The sequence below is a fragment of the Moschus berezovskii genome, chromosome 7 (assembly GCF_049115385.1).
Source record: "Moschus berezovskii isolate FMDL1 chromosome 7, NW_MosBer_1.0, whole genome shotgun sequence".
NCBI classification, from domain to species: domain Eukaryota; kingdom Metazoa; phylum Chordata; class Mammalia; order Artiodactyla; family Moschidae; genus Moschus; species Moschus berezovskii.
This window is the reverse complement of record NC_142466.1, coordinates 7,809,874-7,833,400: the sequence shown is the minus strand read 5'-3', so window position 1 is coordinate 7,833,400 and position 23,527 is coordinate 7,809,874.

Genomic DNA, 23,527 nt, shown 5'->3' with positions numbered 1-23,527 from the left:
GTGGGCACCCTTGTCTTGTACCTGACATTAGGGGAAATGCTTTCAGTTTTTCACCATTGAGGATAATGTTTGCTGTGGGTTTGTCATATATGGCTTTTATTATGTTGAGATATGTCCTTTCTATTCCCACTTTCTGGAGAGTTTTTTCATAAGTGGATGTTGTATTTTGTGAAAGGCTTTCTCTGCATCTATTGAGATAATCATATGATTTTTATTTTTCAGTTTGTTAATGTGGTGTATTACGTTGATTGATTTTCGGATATTGAAGAATCCTTGCATTCCTGGGATAAAGCCCACTTGGTCATGATGTATGATCTTCTTAATGTGTTGTTGGATTCTGATTGCTAGAATTTTGTTAAGGATTTTTGCATCTATGTTCATCAGTGATATTGGCCTGTAGTTTTCTTTTTTTGTGGGATCTTTACCCGGTTTTGGGATTAGGGTGATGGTGGCCTCATAGAATGAGTTTGGAAGTTTTCCTTCCTCAGCAATTTCCTGGAAGAGTTTGAGTAGAATAGGTGTTAGCTCTTCTCTAAATTTTTGGTAGAATTCAGCTGTGAAGCCATCTGGACCTGGGCTTTCGTTTGCTGGAAGATTCCTGATTACAGCCTCTAGTTCCTTGCTTGTGATGGGTCTGTTCAGATTTTCTATTTCTTCCTGGTTCAGTTTTGGCAAGGTGTACTTTTCTAGGAATTTGTCCATTTCTTTCAAGTTATTCATTTTATTGCCATATAATTGCTGATAGTATTCTCTAATAATCCTTTGTATTTCTGTGTTGTCAGTTATGATCTCTCCATTTTCATTTCTAATTTTATTGATTTGTTTCTTCTCCCTTTGCTTCTTGATGAGTCTGGCTAGCGGTTTGTCAATTTTATTTACCTTCTCAAAGAACCAGCTTTTGGCTTTGTTGATTTTTGCTATGGTCTCTTTTGTTTCTTTTGCATTTATCTCTGCCCTAATTTTTACGATTTCTTTCCTTCTCCTAACCCTGGGGTTCTTCATTGCTTCCTTTTCTAGTTGCTTTAGATGTAGAGTTAGGTTATTTAGTTGACTTTTTTCTTGTTTCTTGAGGTGTGCCTGTATTGCTATGAACTTCCCCCTTAGCACTGCTTTTACAGTGTCCCAGGGGTTTTGGGTTGTTGTGTTTTCATTTTTATTCATTTCTATGCATATTTTGATTTCTCTTTTGATTTCTTCTATGATTTGTTCATTATTCAGCAGCGTGTTGTTCAGCCTCCATATGTTGGCATTTTTAATAGTTTTTCTCCTGTAATTGAGATCTAATCTTACTGCATTGTGGTCAGAAAAGATGCTTGGAATGATTTCAATTTTTTTGAATTTACCAAGGCTAGATTTATGGCCCAGGATGTGATCTATCCTGGAAAAGGTTCCGTGTGCGCTTGAGAAAAAGGTGAAATTCATTGTTTTGGGGTGAAATGTCCTATAGATATCTATTAGGTCTAACTGGTCTATTGTAACATTTAAAGTTTGTGTTTCCCTGTTAATTTTCTGTTTAGTTGATCTATCCATTGATGTAAATGGGGTATTAAAGTCTCCCACTATTATTGTGTTATTGTTAATTTCCCCTTTCATACTTGTTAGTAATTGTCTTACATATTGCGGTGCTCCTATGTTGGGTGCATAAATATTTATGATTGTTATATCTTCTTCTTGGATTGATCCTTTGATCATTATGTAGTTTCCTTCTTTGTCTCTTTTCACAGCCTTTGTTTTAATATCTATTTTATCTGATATGAGTATTGCTACTCCTGCTTTCTTTTGGTCTCTATTTGCGTGGAATATCTTTTTCCAGCCCTTCACTTTCAGTCTGTATGTTTCCCTCGATTTGAGGTGGGTCTCTTGTAGACAACATATATGGGGGTCTTGTTTTTGTATCCATTCCGCCGGCCAGTGTCTTTTGGTTCGGGCATTCAACCCATTTACGTTTAAGGTGATTATTAATAAGTATGATCCCGTTGTCATTTTCTTTATTGTTTTGGGTTCGAGTTTATATACCCTTTCTGTGTTTCCAGTCTAGAGAAGATCCTTTAGTATTTGTTGGAGAGCTGGTTTGGTGATGCTGAATTCTCTCAGCTTTTGCTTGTCTGTAAAGCTTTTGATTTCTCCTTCATATTTGAATGAGATCCTTGCTGGGTACAGTAATCTGGGCTGTAGGTTATTTTCTTTCATCACTTTAAGTATGTCTTGCCATTCCCTCCTCTGCTGAAAGATCTGCTGTTATCCTAATGGGGATCCCCTTGTGTGTTATTTGTTGTTTTTCCCTTGCTGCTTTTAATAATTTTTCTTTGTTTTTGATCTTTGTTAATTTGATTAATATGTGCCTAGGGGTATTTCGCCTTGGGTTTATCCTGTTAGGGACTCTCTGTGTTTCTTGGACTTGGGCGATTATTTCCTTCCCCATTTTAGGGAAATTTTCAACTATTGTCTCCTCAAGTATTCTCTCATGGTCTTTCTTTTTGTCTTCTTCTTCTGGGACTCTTATGATTCGAATGTTGGGGTGTTTAATATTGTCCCATATGTCTCTAATATTGTCCTCATTTTTTTTAATTCTTTTTTCTTTTTCTGTCTCTGTTTCATTTATTTCTACAATTCAATCTTCTAGCTCACTTATCCTGTCTTCTGCCTCCGTTATTCTACTGTTTGTGCGCTCGAGAGTGTTTCTGATCTCATCTTTTGTATTATTCGTTATATATTGACTCTTTTTTATTTCCTCTAATTCCTTATTGAACATTTCTTCCATCTTCTTAATCTTTTCTCCAGTTTATTTATCTGTAACTCCATTTTGCTTTCCAGATTTTGAATCATTTTCACAATTAAAATTCGAAATTCTTTATCGGGTAAGTTCCCTATATCTTCCTCTTTTGTTCGTGTTGGTGGGCATTTATCCTGTTCCTTTACTTGTTGGGTATTTCTCTGCCTCTTCATCTTGCTTATATTGCTGTGTTCGGGGTGGCCTTTCCGTCTTCTGGCAGTTTGTGGAGTTCTCTTTATTATGTAGTTACCTCATTGTGTGTGGGGTTGGATGGGTGACTTGTCAAGGTTCCCTGGTTAGGGAAGCTTGTGTCGATGTTCTGGTGGGTGGAGCTGAAATACTTCTCTCTGGAGTGCAATGAAGTGTCCAGTAATGAGTTTGAGATGTCAGTGGGTTTGGGGTGGCTTTGGGCAGTCTCTATATTGAAGCTCAGTGCTATTCTCCTGTGTTGCTGGATAATTTGCATAGTATGTCTTTCACTGAAACTTGTTGACCCTTGGGTGGTGCCTGGTTTCAGTGTACGTATGGAGGCATTTGATGAGTACCTATCAATTAATGTTGTCTGGAACAGGAGATCTCTGGTGTTCTCAGGATTTGGCCTTAAGCTTCTGCCTCTGGTTTTCAGTCTTATTCTTGCAGTAGGCTCAAGGCTTCTCCCTCTGTTACTTACTTCCAAGGCAGTTCCTTCTGTTGAAAAAGCTCTTCTGTTTTCTGGTCTCCTCAGTGTCTAATTCCTGTCCTGACACCAGGATGCGGTGGTGGACACTTTTTTATTTTTTTCCCCTGCTCACCTATTCCGTCCTGCTATGGGGAGGGAGGAACAGCTAACAAATATCCCTGGCGTCTGTGGGGAGTGCTCGCTGTGTCTCGGCTACACTGGGAATGCTCCCACTAGAGGCGTGTGTGCTTTCCCTGTTTATGCTGCTTAGACTTTAGTTTGCTCTGCTGCGAGCTGTCCGCGGCTGGCGCTGGGTTGTATGCACTTCCCAGGTCTGAGCGGCTCCAGTTCAGGTCCTTGGGTACTCGACAAAGGCGCAGACTTGGCTGGGCCTGCATTTTGTGCCTTCCCCAGTCCTAGCAGCTCAGGTGACCAGGCGTTTGGCGGTCGCTGCAACTTATCGCCTTCCCGGTCCCTTCCACTCGGTTTTCTGGGAGTACAACTGGCACACTTTCTCAGGTGTATATCCACCGGTCTGAACCCAAGAAGTCGTGGCCAGCAAGGAAGCCTGCCTGCAGCTTGGCACAGGAAGCCTCTCTGGGGCCGCGGCTGACCCCGCCCCGGCGCTGGCTGCCTTCCCTGCCCGCATCAGCAGGGGCTAGGGGGTGGGCCTCCCGTTGCCAGCTTGCTCCGCTCAGCGCCCTGTTCTGTGGGCGGGGTTGGCAGAGTCCTGGCTTGGGGCTTTTCCTAGCCTTTTCACCTTTTGGTATCTTAAGTTTGAGCCTTCAGTTTGCCCTGGGGTGTTCAAGCCCGGTTCTCCCTCTAAGCGCCACTGCCAGCGCCTCCCTGCCCAGCCCCCGCCTGCTAGTGAGGGGCGCGGGTGTCTGCGCCGCTTCTCTGCTGAGAGTTTCCTCTGGGCACTTAGTCTGTGAGTTTTAATTATTTATGTCTTTTGTCTCCCAGTTATGCTGCCCTCTGAGATTCCACTCGCCAGTGTTTCCAGGTGTTTGGAAACTTCTCTCTCTTTTTTTTTTTTTAGCCTCCCTTCCCAGGAGGGAGCTCCATCCCTCCCTCTTTTGACTCTCTTTTTATCTTTTTATCTATTTCCTACCTCCTTCCGTCGACTATGGGCTGCTTTTCTGAGTGCCTGATGTCCTCTGCCGGTATTCAGAAGTTTTTTTGTGGGATTTACTCAGCGTTCAAATGTTCTTTTGTTGATTTTGTGGGGGAGAAAGTGGCTGCCCCATCCTATTCCTCCGCCATCTTCCCGTGCTCTGAGCCAAAGTTCTAAACAGACATTTCTCCAAAGAAGACATACAGATGGGTAACAAATACATGAAAAAATGCTCAACATCACTCATTGTCAGAGAAATGCAAATCAAATCCACAGTGAGGTACCATCTCATGCCAGTCAGAATGACTGCTATCAAAAAGTCTACAAACAATAAATGCTGGAGAAGGTGTGGAGAAAAGGGAACCCTCTTACGCTGTTGGTGGGAATGCAAACTAGTACAGCCACTATGGAGAACAGTGTGGAGATTCCTTAAAAACTGTAATTAGATCTGCCATATCATCCAGAAATCCCACTGCTGGGCATACACACTGAAGAAACCAGAATTTAAAGAGACATGTGTGCCCCGATGTTCATCACAGCACTGTTAACAATAGCTGGGACATGGAAGCAACCTAGATATCCATTGGCAGAAGAATGGACAAGAAAACCATGGTAAATATACACAATGGACTATTACTCAGCCATTAAAAAGAACACATTTGAATCAGATTTAATGAGGTGGATGAAACTGGAACCTTTTATACAGAATCAAGTAAGTCAGAAATAAAAGCACCAATACAGTATATTAACACATATATAAGGAATTTAGAAAGATGGTAACGATGACCCTATATATGAGACAGCAAAAGAGTCACATATATAAAGAACAGAGTTTTGGACTCTATGGGAGAAGAGGAGGATGGGATGATTTGAGGGAACAGCATTAAAACATGTATATTAAAATATTTGAGATAGATCACTGGCCCAAGTTCGATGCATGAAACAGGGCATTCAAAGCCAGTGCACTGAGACAACTCAAAGAGAGGGGATGGGGTGGGATGTGAGAGGGGGTTTCAGGAGGGGGTGTACATGGCGTCCACATGTACACTTGTGGCTGATTCATGTCAATGTATGGCAAAAACCACCACAATATTGTGAAGTAATTAGCCTCCAATTAAAATAAATAATTTGTTTTTTTTTTTTTAAAAAAAAGCAGAGACATTACTCTACCAACAAAGATCCATCTAGTCAAACCTATGGTTTTGCCAATAGTCATATATGGATGTGAGAGTTAAACTATAAAGTAAGCTGAGCACTGAAGAATTGATGCATTTGAACTGTGGTGTTGGAGAAGATGCTTGAGAGTCCCTTGGACTGTAAGGAGATCCAACTAGTCAATCCTAAAGGAAATCAGTCCTGAATATTCATTTCAGCTTCAGCTGAAACTGAAGCTTTCAGTGATGAAAGCTGAAACTCCAATAATTTGGCCACCCGATGTGAGAAACTGACTCATTGGAAAAGACCCTGACGGTGGGAAAGATTGAAGGCAGGAGGAGAAGGGGACGACAGAGGTTGAGATGGTTGGATGGCATCACCGACTTGATGGATATGAGTTTGAGTGAGCTCTGGGAGTTGGTGATAGACAGGGAAGACTGGCCTGTTGAAGTCCATGGGGTCGCAAAGAGTTGGACATGACTGAGTGACTGAAGTGAACTGAACTGACTGAATCTTACGAAAGAAGTGCAAAGATGGAGGTATCATGCTTTCTGATTTCAAACTATATTACAAAGTCTACTCACCACAATAGTATGATATTGGCATAACTAAAATCATACAGCTCAGCAGATCAGAAGAGAGAGCCAAGAAATAAACCCATACATATATTGTCCGTTAATTCATCACAAGAGAGTAAAGAATATACAATGGGGAAAGAAAGTTTCTTTAACAAATGATGTTGGGGCAGCCACATGCAAAAGAATGAAACTGGACACCAATCTTATACTACATGTGTGTGTGAAAAGTAATTCAAAAACCAATGACAGACTTGAACGTGAGGCCTGAAATCATAAAATTCCTAGAAAAAACCCAGAAGCTAAGCACCTTGAAATTAGTCGTGGTGATGATTTTTTGGATCTGACACCAAAAAGGCAAAAATGTGAAAAATAAACATATCAAATTATGTATATCAAATTATGTAGAGCAAAGTAAACCATCAACAAAATGAAAAGTCAGCCTATTGAACTGGAGAAAATATTAGTAATCCATGTATGTGATAAGGAGTTAATATCCAAAATATATAAAGAATTATTTAAAATCAATAGCAAAAGTGAAAGAAACCAATTAAAAACCGGATAGGAGATCTGAATAGGTATTTTCCCAAATAATACATACATATGGTCAACAGGTACATGAAAAGGTACTCTACATCACTTGTCATTTGTTGTTCAGTCACCAAGTCATGTCTAAGTCTTTGCAATCCCATGGACTGCATCATGCCAGGCTTCCCTTTCCTTCAGTATTTCCATGAGTTTGCCCAAGTTCATGTTCATTGAATTGGTGATGCCATCCAAGTGATGCATCACTGATCATTAGGGAAATGCAAATGAAAACCATAATGAGATATCACCTCACACCTATCAGAATGGCCATCAACAAAAAGAATACCAAATTTTGGCATGGATGTAGAAAAAAGAATTCTTTTACACTGTTGGTAGGGATGTAAATTGGTGCAGCCACTATGGAAAACAGTATGGAGATTCCCCACAAAACTAAAAATCAGTGTTAGTTCAGTTGCTCAGTCATGTCCAACTCTTTGTGACCCCATGAACTGCAGCATGCCAGGCCTCCCTGTCCATCACCAACTCCCGGAATTTACCCAAACTCATGTCCATTGAGCCGATGATGCCATTCAACCATCTCATCCTCTGTTGTCCCCCTCTCCTCCTGCCTTCAATCGTTCCCAACATCAGGGTCTTTTCAAAAGAGTCAACTCTTTGCATCAGGTGGCCAAAACATCGGAGTTTCAGCTTCAACATCAGTCCTGATTTCTGGATGTTCAATGAACATCCAGGACTGATTTCTTTTAGGATGGATTGGTTGGATCTCGTTGTAGTCCAAAAGACTCTGAAAAATAGAACTACCATATGATTCATTGACTCTATCCCTGGGTATATATCCAGAACAACTGAAAATACTAATCCAAAATGATATGTGTACCACAATGTCTGTAGTGGTACTATTTATAATAGCCAAGACATGAAAACAACCCAAGTGCCCAGCAACAGATGACTGTCTTAAGAAGATGTGGTATACACATTCACACACACAATGGAATATTGATATTACTCAGCCATAAAAAATAATGAAATTCTACCACCTGTGGCAATATGGATGGATCTGGGGCAAATGGTGCTTGGTGAAATAAGTCAGAGAAATACTGTATGTTATCATTTATATGTGGAATCTGAAAAACAAAATGAATGAATAACAGAATAAAACTATATTCATAGAGAACAAACTAGTGATTAACAGTGGGGAAAGGGATGTAAAGGTGCGGGCTTAACAGGTGAAAAATAATATGCATGAAACATATAAGCTACAAGGATATATTGTACAGCACAGGGAGTATAACCAATATTTTATAATAACTATAAATGGAGTATATTCTATAGAAATTTTGAATCACTGTGTTGTACACCTGAAGCTTATATATATATATATAAACGAATACATTTATATATATAAACTAACATATTAATATATATAGTACACACATATATATACATGCATATGTAAAGTAAATCAACTATACCTCACTTGAAAAAACACTGTGGAGTAAAGAAGAAATCTCAATGAAAAAACTAATGTTTTGGCCTAAATGAAAATGAAAATGTAACTTAGCAAAAAGTAGTTCAGCAAAATCAGTGCTTACAGGGAAATTAAATGCATATATTAGAAAACAAGCCTGGAAATCCATAATCTAAGCTCCTACATTAAAAATTAGAGAAATAGAGCAAATTATATTCAAAATATGGAGAAGAAAATGGCAACCCACTCCAGTATTCTTGCTTGGAAAATCCCATGGACAGAAAAGCCTGGTAGGCTACAGTCCATGGGGTCGCAGAGTCGGACATGACTGAGTGACTTCCCTTCATATTAAAAAAAAATAAAAATAATAATAGAAATTAGAAAAGAAATAGATTAAACTGAAAACAGGAAATAAGTAAAACCAAAGGAGGCTGAAGGAGGATATTAAAAGTAAATGCATTTGTATAAAAAGCTTGCTTGGATAAGTGCATATCCAATAAACTGTTTTATGTTCATAAATAAATGAATATACAGAACACTATTTTCTCTACCAATACATGAAATCAGTAAAAGTCAACATATGATGATATGCAAAATCACAAGATGTGTTAGTTTGTCTAGACAATGCTGTCTCGAGAATCAGCAGAATTTTATTTTTGAATTATGTTTAATTCTTACAACCTCAGATTTTATTGAAAGATACAATAATAATGAAAGTGAAAGAGGAGAGTGAAAAAAGTTGGCTTAAAACTCAAAGTTCAAAAAAGTAAGATCATGGCATCTGGTCCCCTCACTTCATGGCAAATAGATGGGGAAACAAAGGAAACAGAAACTTTTTTGGGGGGTGGCAGGGCAATGCTCCAAATCACTGCAGAGGGTGACTGCTGCCGTGAAATTAAAAAATGCTTGCTCCTTGGAAGATAAGCTATGACCAACCTAAACAGCATACTAAAAAGCAGAGACATTACTTTGCCAACAAAGGTCCAGGTAGTCAAAGCAATGGTTTTCTCAGTAGTCATGTATGGATGTGAGAGTTGGACTATAAAGAAAGCTGAGCGGCAAATAATTGATGATTTTGAACTGTGATGTTGGGGAAGACTCTTGAGACTCCCTCGGACTGAAAGGAGATCAAACCAGTCAATCCGAAAGGAAATCAGTCCTGAAAGTTCATGTTTATTTCTTTTTTCTTTGTTTCAGCCCTAGGAAGCTTAAAAGTAAATATATGTCACTGTTTTTAAAGTATAGGAATACTGCCTAAACATACTGACAATTTTCCAAACTTTTATTTCAATTTTTTATTCTAATTTTAATACTTATACATTAACTATGCATATATATTCAACATGTAATTTGTATATTGAATATGCGTTAATCTTAGGTTTATTTATAAGAATGAGGGAAAGTTTAAAATGATACTAATATCCTCTATTTGATGAAATTTTAAGTAGTAAAACATTTTTATAGATGGTTAAAATAATTTTATGGGACCCACTGGTCATAACAAATACCTACTTCCAACAATGCAAGAGATAACTCTACGTGTAGACATCACCAGATGGTCAGTACCGAAATCACATTGATTATATTATTTTTGGCCAAATATAGAGAAGCTCTCTACAGCCAGCAGAAACAAGACCTTGAGCTGACTATGGCTCAGATCATCAGCTCCTTATTGCAAAATTCGGGCTCAAATTGAAGAAAGTAGGGAAAACCACTAAGCCATTCATTTGACCTAAATCAAATCCCTTATGATTATGCAGTGAAAGTGAGGAATAGATTCAGGGGACTAGATCTGGTAGACACAGTGCCTGAAGAACTATGGATGGAGGTTCATACATTGTACAGGAGATGGTGACCAAAACCATGCTCAAGAAAAAGAAATGCAAAATGCAAACTGGTTGTCTGAGGCGGCCTTACAAACAGCTAAGAAAAGAAATGAAAGACAACGAAGAAAGGAAGTTATATGCAACAGAATACAGAGTATCAGAGAATAGCAAGGAGAGAAAAGAAAGCATTCTTAAGTGAAAATGCAAAGAAATAGAGGAAAACAATAGAATGGAAAAGACAATGGCACCCCACTCCAGTACTCTTGCCCGGAAAATCCCATGGACAAAGGGCCTGGTGGGCCGCAGTCCATGGGGTCACTAAGAGTTGGACAAGACTGAGCGACTTCACTTTCACTTTTCACTTTCATGCATTGGAGAAGGACATGGCAACCCACTACAGTGTTCTTGCCTAGAGAATCCCAGGGACGGGGGAGCCTGGTGGGCTTCTGTCTATAGGGTCGCACAGAGTCGGACACGACTGAAGTGACTTAGCATCATCAGCAGCAGCAGAGATCTCTTAAAGACAATTGGAGATACCAAGTGAACATAAAAAAAGCAGAGACACTACTTTGCCAACAATGGTCTGTCTAGTCAAAGCTATGGTTTTTCCAGTAGTCATGTATGGATGTGAGAGTTGGACCATAAAGAAGGCTGAGTGCCAGATAATTGATGCTTTCAAACTGTGCTTTTGGAGAAGACTCTTAGAATCTGGTGGACTGTTAGGAGATAAAACCAGTCAGTCCTAAAGGAAACCAACCTTGAATTTTCATTGGAAGGACTGATGCTGAGCCTCCAATAATTTGGCCACCTGATGTAAAGAGTCAACTTATTGGAAAAGACTCTAATGCTGGGAAAGATGGAAGGCAGGAGGAAAAGTGGATGACAGAGTATCAGATGATTGGCAAACATCACCAACTCAATGGACATGAGTTTGAGTGAGCTCTGGGAGATGGTGAAGGACAGGGAAGCTTGGGGTGCTGCAGTCCATGGAGTCACAAAGAGTCAGACATGACTAAGTGACTGAACAAGAAAGGGAACATTTCCTGCAAAGATAGGCAAAATAAAGGATAAAAATGGTAAGGACCTAAGAGAAGCAGAAGAAATTCAGAAGAAGTGGCAAAAATACATTGAAGAATTGTACAGAAAAGGTCTTAATGACCTGGATAACCACAATAGCGTCACTCTCCTAGAGCCAGACATTCTGGAGTGTGAAGTCAAGTGGTCCTTAACAACTGTTACTACAAATAAAATTAGTGCAGGTGATGGAATTTCAGATGAGCTACTTCAAATCCTAAAAGATGGTGCTGTTAAAGTGTTGCACTCAATATGCCAGAAAATTTGGAAAACTCAGCAGTGGCCACAGGAAGGAAAAGCTCAGTTTTCATTCCAGTCCCAAAGAAGTAATGCAAAAGAATGTTCAAAATACCATACAATTGCACTTATTTCATATGCTACCAAAATTATGTTCAAATTCCTTCAAGCTAGGCTTCAGCAATATGTGAACTGAGAACTTCCAGATGTACAAGCTGGATTTAGAAGAGAGAGAGGAACCAGAGATCAAATTGTCAATATATGTTAGATCAAAGAAAAAGCAAGGGAATTAAATATATATATATATATATATACTTCTGCTTCAATGATAAAGCCTTTGACTGTATGGATCACAACGAACTGTGGAACATTCTTGGTGAAAGGGAAATACCAGACCACCTTACCTGCCTCCTGACAAATGTGTATGCAGGTCAAGAAACAACAGTTAGAGAACTGGACATGGAACAATGGACTGGCTCAGAATTGGGTAAGGAGTATGTCAAGTATGTATATGGTCACTCTGCTCATTTAACTGCTATGCAGAGTACATCATGAGAAATGCTGTGCTGGATGAAGCACAAACTGGAATCGAGATTGGTGGGAGAAATATCCACAACCTCAGATATGCAAATGACACCACTTTAAAGGCAGAAAGTGAAAAGGAACTAAAGAGCCTCCTGATGAAGGTGAAAGAGGAAAGTGAGAAAGCTAGCTTAAAAATCAACATTCAAAAAACTAAGATCATGGCATCTGGTCCTATCACTTCATGGCAAATAGAAGGGCAAAAAGTGGAAACAGTGACAGATTTCATTTTTCTGGGCTCCAAAATCACTGCAGATGGTGCTGCAGCCAAAAATTAAAGGATGCTTGCTCTTTGGAAGAAAAGCTATGACAAACTTAGACTGTATTAAAATGCAGAAGCATCACTTTGATGACAAAGGTCTGCATAGCCAAAGATATGGTTTTACAAGTAGTCATATAGAGATGTGAGAGCTGGACCATAAGGAAGGCTGAGTGCCAAAGAATTGATGCTTTTGAACTGTGGTGCTGGAGAAGACTCTTGAGAGTCCCTGTGAAACCAAGGAGATCAAACCAGTAAGTCCTAAAGATATCAACCCTGAATATTCATTGGAAGGACTGATGCTAATACTCCAATACTCTGGCCACCTGATGTTCATTGCTGATTCATTGGAAAAGACCCTGATGCTGGGAAAGATCGGAGGCAGGAGGAGAAGAGGAAGAAAGGGGATGAGATGGTTGGATGCATCACTGACTCAATGGACATGAGTTTGAGCAAACTCCAGGAGATAGTGAAGGACAGGGAAGCCTGGCATGCTGCAGTTCACAGAGTTGCAAACTGTCAGTCATAACTTAGTGACTGAACAATAGCAACAACAATCCACAATTTGGAGAAGGAAATGGCTCCAGTATTCTTGCCTGGAATAGCCCACGGATAGAGGTGCCTGGTGGGTTACAGTCCATGGTGTTGGAAACAGTTGGACATGACTGAGCACATACACCATCAATCCACAATTGGATATTATCAATACCATATATAGCATTTTAATAATATCATAAACTTCCTTAACTTCATGATTTCTAATGATGTCAGTTAAATTTGAAATTTCAAGCAAGTTGAAGTTGCCACTAAATCAATATTGAAGATTAAAATGCTATTAAGTTTTTAACAATATATCAGACATTAATTTGAATTTAAAATAGTTCAAGAATTATTGTTTTAATAATGTGCCCGATAAGAGTTTAATTGTTTACAGGAATTAATAACTTATGGGAATGATTTTTCATAAATGTTAGTCACTCAGTCATGTCCAACTCTTTGCAGCCCCATGGACTATAGCCCACCAGGCTCCTTTGTCCATGGAATTCTCCAGGCAAGAATACTGAAATGGTAGCTAATCCCTTCTCCAGGGGATCTTCCTGATGCAGGGATGGAAGCTGGGTCTCCTGCATTGCAGGTGAACTCTTCATCATCTGAGACACCAGGAAAGCCCCACTGTTTTTTAATGCCAGTATAAATATAGAATACTGAATTAAATTCTTATATTTTACAAGTCTTTTTCTATCCATCAAGAAAATCAATAGAATATGCTTATACTATTGATTTATAAAGCCCTTAATTAACCACCTAGGCCATATTTTACAAGGTAATATTATCAATATTTGATCTGAGCTGGAAAAATGGGCCCTATTCTTCCTAATGATTTGCACAGTAAGCGATTGATGATGTCTTTTACTTTTTCCAGTACCAATAAATTAAAATATGCAACTTGCTATGAGATTATTGACTATATGTTTTCATGTACAATTTTGACAATAAGGCCAAAACTATACAGATTGGAAACACAGACCTAACAGTCTCATTCACATTCATGAAACTCCTAGGAAAATGAGACTGGGAGCCATCAGTAAAACAACAGAGTTTTTTCTGATACTGAGGGGATCTGGAATTTATACCATCAAATGGTAACAAAGATGTTATGACAGGCTCAATTCTACCTTACCCAGGAAAGGACAGTGGTATCCCTGTTGCAAATGCAGGTTGAGATGAGAACGGTAGGTACCGAATGTACACAGTCATCAAGACACAGTTAAGAGCAAAGTACTTGTTTTCGATAGATAACTAAAGTAATAAGTCTGAAAAAAATTCAAGAGTGTGTGACACAGGTTTTTTCACCTCTCTCATGATCGTTTGTATTGTAAAAGTAAATGGAGCCAACAACAGGAACATCCAAACAATACTATTCCTATATTTTAAAAGTTTGGGGAATTTTCAGCATTAAAATTCTCCTATGTTCATGATATGTCAGGTTCACTAAGTTTATTGGTAAAGTTATTTTTTTTCTTTTCTTTTTTATCTGTAATCTAATCCATGTATTATAATTCCCCTAATTAAAGAATGCTTAATAAAAAAGAAAATGTTTAAGAAAAAAACTCCAAGAAGTAGTTGATGCTTTAAGGTTGATTTAAAAAAAAATAAAATTTGTACATTTGAACTGTTAGAGTTTAATCTGGAATAATGATAAGTACCATTTTCATTAACCTTGTAATCCATTCAGATTTCTCTAAGAATTTATTTTCATCAATTTATATTACAATATTTAGGAGAATTTTCTTTTGATTGAAAATAAAATGGGGCATATTTTCAACAAGATGTACAACACTCAAGTCAAATGTTTGGTGTCACTGCACCCCCTAAAGTCCATTTATCACAGAGAACTTTGTACAGTAAGCTCACCACTAGCTGTATCCTTTTATCAGCCTGTGTAGTGGAGCCTGAGATTTGTAGGATTCTGCACACTGGACTGAGTAATACCAAATATCGCACCCCTAACAGTCCCATTATTAAATATCAAAACCAGATTGGGGAACACCCTCAGACAACCTATATATCTTATATTTGAATAAAGTGAGAAACAAACAGAGATAACCCAAGGCCTTGAAAACAAGTTGATGACACAGATAGGTGTAAAAAATAGACTTCCTGATACCTGCTACTGCTAAGTCACTTCAGTCGTGTCCGACTCTGTGCGATCCCATAGACGGCAGCCCACCAGGCTCCCCCGTCCCTGGGATTCTCCAGGCAAGAACACTGGAGTGGGTGGCCATTTCCTTCTCCAATGCATGAAAGGGAAAAGGGAAAGTGAAGTCGCTCAGTCGTGTCCAACTCTTAGCGACCCCATGGACTGCAGCCTACTAGACTCCTCCATCCATGGGATTTTCCAGGCAAGAGTACTGGAGTGGGTTGCCAGTGCCTTCTCCTCCTGATACTTAGGTCAATGCATTTATTGCATTTTCATGTTGCCTAGTAGTACAGAGTATTGAAAATTGTGAATAAAAAAGATTTCTAGATTTTAAAAATATGATTTTCTTTTTTTATATGATTGTGTCCCCAAAAATAAAATATGGATCACTTCTGTAGGCCACTTTATATTTTCTCACTATATATTCTTTATTATGTGCCTTGTAAAAGAAAAAATATACAACAAAATATTGTGAATAATAAAATGATTATCCTATCCCTCTTGGCCATTGTATTCCAGCCTCAGAAGTAACCACAGCTAACCATTCCTTCTGGACTCTTCAAGACCATATATACACATTTTTAAAAATTCACTTACATAAGCTCATTATTCACTTGATACATTGAATTAACTTTATTGTGGTCATCTCCCTGTGTTGGTATCTACAGCTTTATCTTCTACCTATTGCTTGATTGCATTTAATTTTATTAGTACATCCTAGTTAATTAACATACTCTGATTAGTGGAAAGTAGATCTTACATTAGTTGGCAAAGTCTTTAGCAGCAAATCGGAACTCCCAAGTATATATATATATATATATTTTTTTTAAGTGCTCTTTTCTGCAGTAGAAACTCTCTAGGTAAACACTCGGTGGCGTGGCCTTAGTAGCTCCCTGGTTCCAGCACAAGTGGTTTATGATTCTTTCACCCTTTGTCCTTATAGTTGCAAAACGTCTTCCCCATATCATTGTCACACCCTCATCAGAACTGTCTCTTTAATGGGGAAAATGAGAATTTTGCCCAGTTCTGGCTTAATATATTTCTGCTTGCATCTCTTTGCCAGGAAGATATGAAATGACCACTCCTGGTGGCAAGGAAGGTAAGCAAAGGCACTAGTGAATTCAATTAAATGAGCGAGGGGTTGGAGCTTTGATTGAGTTGATCAAATGATGGTGTTTTTTCATGAGTTGTTACGTAAATTAAGTAAATCGTCCTGATTGGGCTTCAGAGACAAAGCAAAACAGGCCTCTGACCTTGCTTATAACCTGCCTGGACAGTACCCTGACTGTGAGTGACTGCCTGCTGTGAATATAAGACTTGTACCACCATAGATAAGATAGAGGAGAAGTCTTGAAATTGTTGAGCCCCTGGAGGAGCCCTGGCCAACCAAGCTCCAGGCTAAACAAATTTCCAAGTTTTACAAGACAAGTTCAGTTCAGTCACTCGCTGGTGTCCAACTCTGTGACCCCATGGACTGCAGCACAGCAGGCCTGCCTGTCCATCATCAACTCCAGGAGTTTACCCAAACTCATGTTCATTGAGTCAGTGATGACATCCAACCATCTCATCCTCTGTGATCCTCTTCTCCTCCCACCCTCAATCTTTCCCAGCATCAAGGTCTTTTCAAATGAGTCAGCTCTTCGCATCAGGTGGCCAAAGTGTTAGAGTCTCAGCTTCAACATCAGTCCTTCCAATGAACACCCAGTACTGATCATGTTTAGGATGGACTGGGTGGATCTCCTTGCAGTCCAAGAAACTCTCAAGAGTCTTCTCCAACACCACAGTTCAAAAGCATCAATTATTTGGTGCTCAGCTTTCTTTATAGTCCAACTCTCACATTCATACATGACTATTGGAAAAACTATAGCTTTGACTAGATGGACCTTGTTGACAAAGTAATGTCTCTGCTTTTTAACAAGCTGTCTAGGTTGGTCATAACTTTCCTTCCGAGGAGTAAGCGTCCTTTAACTTCATGGCTGCAATCACCATCCGCAGTGATTGGAGCCCCCAAAAATAAAGTCTAACACTGTTTCCACTGTTTTCCAATCTATTTGCAATGAAGTGATGGGACCAGATGCCATGTTGGTAGTTTTCTGAATATTGAACTTTAAGCCAGTTTTTTCACTCTCCTCTATCGTGTTCATCAAGAGGCTCTTTGGTTCTTTACTTTCTGCCATACGGGTGGTGTCACTGCATATCTGAGGTTACTGATATTTCTCATGGCAATCTTGATTCCAGCCTGTGCTTCTTCCAGCACAGCGTTTCTCATGATGTACTCTGAATATAAGTTGAATGAGCAGGGTGACAATATATAGCCTTGATGTACTCCTTTTCCTATTTGGAAACACTCTGTTGTTCCATGTCCAGTTCTAACTGTTACTTCCGGAGATCCACACAGGTTTCTCAAGAGGCAGGTCAGGTGGCCTGATATTCCCATCTCTTTCAGAATTTTCCAAGTTTATTGTGATCCACACAGTCAGAGGCTTTGGCATAGTCAATAAAGCAGAAAAAGATGTTTTTCTGGAACTCTCTTGTTTTTTCAATGATCCAGCAGATGTTGGCAATTTGATCTCTGGTTGCTCTGCCTTTTCTAAAACCAGCTTGAACATCTGGACGTCCATGGTTCATGTATTGTTGAAGCCTGGCTTGGAGAATTTTGAGCATGACTTTACTAGCATGTGAATGAGTGAAATTGTGCAGTAGTTTGAGCATTCTTTGGCATTGCCTTTCTTTGGGATTGGAATGAAAACTGACTTTTCCAGTCCTGTGGCCACTGCTGAGTTTTCCAAATTTGCTGGCATATTGAGTGCAGCACTTTCACAGCATCATCTTTTAGGATTTGAAATAGCTCAGTGGGAATTCCATCACCTCCACTAGCTTTGTTCATAGTGATGCTTCCTAAGGCCCACTTGACTTCACATTCCAGGATGTCTCGCCCTAGATGAGTGATCACACCATTGTGATTATCTGGATCATGAAGATCTTTTTTGTACAATTCCTCTGTGTATTCTTGCCACCTCTTCTTAATATCTTCTGCTTCCATTTTGTCCATACCATTTCTGTCCTTTATTGAGCCCATCTTTGCATGAAATATTCCCTTGGTTTCTCTAATTTTCTTGACGAGATCTCTAGTCTTTCCCATTCTATTGTTTCCTCTATTTCTTCACATTGATCACTGAGGAAGGCTTTCTTATCTCTCCTTGCTATTCTTTGGAACTTTGTATTCAGATGCTTATATCGTTCCTTTTCTGCTGTGCTTTTCACTTCTCTTCTTTTCATAGCTATTTGTAAGTGTTCCTCAGACAGCCATTTTGCTTTTTTGCATTTCTTTTTCTGGTGGGTGGTCTTGATCCCTGTCTTCCATACAATGTCATGAACCTCCAGCCATAGTTCATCAGGCACTCTGTCTATCAGATGTAGTCCCTTAAATCTATTTCTCACTTCCACTGCACAATCATAAGGGATCTGATTTAGATCTTACCTGAATGGTCAAGTGGTTTCCCCACTTTCTTCGATTTAGGTCTGAATTTGGTAATAAGGAGTTCATGATCTGAGCCACAGTCAGCTCCCAGTCTTGTTTTTGCTGACAGTATAGAGCTTCTCCATCTTTGGCTGCAAAGAATGTAATCAATCTGATTTCAGTGTTGACCACTGGTGATGTCCATCTGTAGAGTCTTCTCTTGTGTTGTTGAAAGAGTGTGTTTTTTATGACCAGTGTGTTCTCTTGGCAAAACTCTGTTAGCCTTTGCCCTGCTTCATTCTGTATTCCAAGGTCAAATTTGCCTGTTATTCCAGGTGTTTCTTGACTTCCTACTTTTGCATTCCAGTCCCCTATAATGAAAAATACAACTTTTTTGGGTGTTAGTTCTAAACGGTCTTGTAGGTCTTCATAGAACCATTCAGCTTCAGCTTCTTCAGCGTTACTGGTAGGGGCATAGACTTGGATTACCATGGTATTGAATGGTTTGCCTTGGAAGCAAACAGAGATCATTCTGTGGTTTTTGAGATTACATCCAAGTACTGCATTCCGGACTCTTTTGTTGACTATGATGGCGACTCCATTTCTTCTAAGGGATTCCTGACCACAGTAGTAGTCATAATGGTCATCTGAGTTAAATTCACAGAGGTGAGGCACAGAAATAGTGGCCAAGAGGAGCTATCCTGCGTCCAATGTAAGGAGCAGCGGCTGCGCTTTGCTGGAGCAGCCGTGAAGAGATACCCCATGTCCAAGGTAAGAGAAACTCAAGTGATAGTAGGCACTGAGAGAGGGGATTGAGGGCAGACAGACTGAAACCACAATCACAGAGCAGTAGCCAATCTGATCACAGGGACCACAGCCTTGTCTAACTCAATGAAACTAAGCCGGACCATGTGGGGCCACCCAAGATGGATGGGTCATGGTGGAGAGGTCTGACAGATTGTGGTCCACTGGAGAAGGTAATGGAAAACCACTTCAGTGTTCTTGCCTTGAGAACCCCATGAACAGTATGAAAAGGTAAAAAAATGGGATACTGAAAGAGGAACTCCCCAGGTCGGTAGGTGCCCAATATGCTACTGGAGATCAGAGGAGAAATAACTCCAGAAAGAATGAAGGGACAGAACCAAAGCAAAAACAATACCCAGTTGTGGATGTGACTGGTGATAAAAGTAAGGTCCGATGCTATAAAGAGCAATATTGCATAGGAACCTGGAATGTTAGGTTCATGAATCAAGGCAATTGGAAGTGGTCAAACAGGAGATGGCAAGAGTGAACATCGTCATTCTAGGAATCAGCAAACTAAGATGGACTGGAATGGGTCAATTTAACTCAAATGACCACCATGCACAAGTGAGAAGTAATTAGACTGCTTTTGGCATAAACTACCAATTCTGGGGTGTTTTTTTACACAGCTGAAAGCAGTCATATTGACAAATTAATGAAAAATTAAGTATAGTCTGAAAATACATAAAAATATTAACAAGAACTTATTTTCAAATTTAAAGAAAAGAATATTTGGTTTGGATCTAGATAAGGGGGAGAAAAAGATCAGAATGGCCATCATTAAAAGTCTACAAGTAAATGCTGAAGAAGGTGTGGAAAAAAGAGAATCCTCTTGCACTTGGTGGCATTGTAAGTTGGTACAGCCACTATGGAGAACAGTATGGAGTTTCCTCAGAAAACTAATAATAGAGCTACCATATGATACTGAAATCCCATTCCTGAGACTATACCCAAACAAAACAATAATTCAGAAAGATTTTCGTACCCCGTGTTCATAGCTGCACTATTCACAATAGCCAAAGTATGTAAACAACCTAAATGTCCACTGACAGATGAATAAAGAAGATGGGGTATATAGACAGATACATATATATATACATATACACACACAAACTGGAATAATACTCAGTCATAAAAAGAATGAAATAATGTCATTTACAACAACATGGATGCAACTAGAGATCATCATACCAAGTGAAGTAAGTCAAAGATAAACAAATACCCTATGACATCACTTATATGTGGAATCTAAAATATGACATAAAGGAAACTACGTACAGAAGAAAAACTGACTCATAGACATAGAGGACAGGTTTATGTTTGCCGAGAGTGCTGGGAAGGGAGAGGAATGGACTGAGAGTTTGGGATTAGCAGGTGTAAGCTATTACACTTAGAGTGAATAAACTATCTATTTAGAACAGAATACTCTATAGCACAGAGAACTGCATTCAATATCCTATGATAAACTGTAATGGAAAAGGATAATTAAAAATGAATGCATATATATGTGTATAACTGAGTCACTTTACTATACAGCAGACATTGGCACAACACTGTAAATCAACTATACTTTGATTAAAAAATGTGTGTCTACCAACAAATAAACACTAAGCCTTCTTTTTTTTAATTTTTATTTTTATTGGAGGCTAATTATTTTACAATATTATATTGGTTGGTTTTGCCATACATTGACATGAATCTGCCCCGGTTGTACATGAGTTCCCCCTCTCGAACCCCCCTCCTTAAGAAAGAAAGAAAGAAAGGGGATAAGTAAAAAAGAAGAGAAGGAGAGTTATTGAGGGGAGCACTGATTTTAGGGTCAGGCAGCCCTGACTTGGATATTGAGGTTTCTCTAACCTCAGTTTCCCTATCAGTAGATGAGAAAAACATTAGCTTTTGGCATATAACAGCACAATCAGGGTTACTTGTTGCTGAATTCTTCACAAGATTCCTGTCTCCTATTCCTCTGCAATACTGTAGTCTCATATAAGAGATGGAGACTTGTTGAAACTAAGAAAGATGTTCAGTGTAGTATGCATTTCCATCTTGTCTGTGGTACTCTTAGCACTGATACATCTGTATGTTTCTATGCCAACACCACACGGCCATCTTTATAGATTTATAACAGGTTTTGGTTTTTTGATTCTGTCCAGTATGCCAAAATATAACTTGGCAATTTTCCTTTGAAGATTATTTGTAATATTCACAGTTATTCTTTTACAAGATGTTAAATGGGCTTCTCTGATAGCTCAGTTGGTAAAGAATCCACCTGCAATGCAGGAGACCCCGGTTTGATTCCTGGGTCATAAAGATCCCCTAGAGAAGGGATAGGCTACCACTTCAGTATTCTTGGGCTTCCCTTGTGGCTCAGCTGGTAAAGAATCTGCCTTCAATGCATGAGACCTGGGTTCGATCCCTTGGTTGGGAAGATCCCCTGGAGAAGGGAAAGGCTGCCCACTCCAGTACTCTGACCTGGAGAATATCATGGACTCTATAGTCCATGGGGTCACAAAGAGTCAGACACGACTGAGTGACTTTCACTTTCACAAGATGTTAAATGATTCCCCATTTTCCACCCACTCCAACACATCAGCAATAATATAAATACCCAAATTAGATTTTAGTTAACTTACATTTAGAGAAAATTTTATAAAAGATTACCATTTATATAATATAAAGACAGGTCAACCAAGAGAGTTTAATCCTTATTAGAGGATTAAACTACAAAAGTAGTGACTGAGCATGAATCTTGATGGATGAAGGTATTTCTATTAGTAGAGAGGAGAAGGAGCATTTTAGGAAAAGAAAACAGCAAATTGTTAAGGCAGGCATTACCAGTCATGTGTATTATAATGCACGGACAGATTTATGTCTGGCCAGAGAGCTACATAATAGCTTTAAAATGAATAGGAGTAAACATTCATTTCCCAAATTAAACTTGCAGTCTTTCTCTTCACGGTTATTAATATGTTGTTCTCATTTTGGGGAGAGGTTGAGGATGAAAATACTTAGCATATTATTTTTTTTCAAAGTGAAAATAACTTTATTATAGGAATATGTGCTCATTGTAGGTTATTAAAAGGATATTGCAATTTGGAAATAAAGTAAAAACCACCTGAAACCCCTCCACCCAGGGACAATCACTTTGGTGAATTTTCTTCTGGACATATCTCTGCGCACTTATTCACAAATAAACCGAAACACACTTTTAGATAAATGGACTCTTGCTGCACAGATTGAAATCTTTTCTGTCTATTCAATCAAGTGTTACAGACTACTTTCAGTGTTATCAGTATGGGTAAAACTAGCATTTAAATTGTAATGGGGTACAGTATTTAATTATATTTATGTACTGTTATTTATGTAACTATCCTCTATTGGTGGGCCTTTCAATAATTTCCATTTTTACATGTTACTATCCTATATCAACATATTAACATCACAAAAATGGACAATTTTTTTCTTGCTTCCTTTTGTTTTTTCCCCATCCAGTTATTTATTGACTTGTTCAAGGTCTTGTTGAAGGTAAATTTGTTTTCAACATTGATTTGTATTCTGTAGTTTACTCTTTTATGGAGGAATTATTTTCTTCAAAATATTTTATACAATAAAGTGTATTGAGATCATTTGTATGGAAGACTGCATAAAATAGAACAATTGCTATTATTAATTCCAAACCAGTACAGCATATAAAAAGGGTAGTAGTTGTTGCTGTGCTTTTTTTATGTCTTAATTCTGGGAAATTCCAAAGATTGATTGTAATGGAGGAAAATGATTAATTTGACAAAATACAACTAAACATAACCTTATTTCTCATATATTTTATTAGTAAGAATTTTTCATGTTTTTCAATGTCTCATTTAAATGTTTCTCAATTAAGGTAGCTTCTCAAGCCTGGCAAATACTTCTTTTCACTTACTGTCTTTCTATAGCAATCCTACAGAACACTGAGCTCATTAAAATGAGACTGAGTGTGTTAAATGGTATGAAAATGGCTCCATTAATGGTAAATTTTTCACACTATACTTGTGGGCGGAGGGCAGTGGGCATTGGTAATATCCAATTAACTCACCAATTTTTACAAAAGGATGTTTTCTACTAATTTAGTAAGGTGTTCTTCCTTGATTATTTTTCTGCTTCCCACTATGGTAAATCTAGAATTCCCAGAAGTGCAGAACATTGAAGATGAACAGAGCAAAGGTTTTTCATAAAATGATATTAATAGTCAAGAGGCCAAGTGGAATCAATGGGGAAAATTAATCCTAACTCAATTTGTAACTTTTAAGCAGCTCATG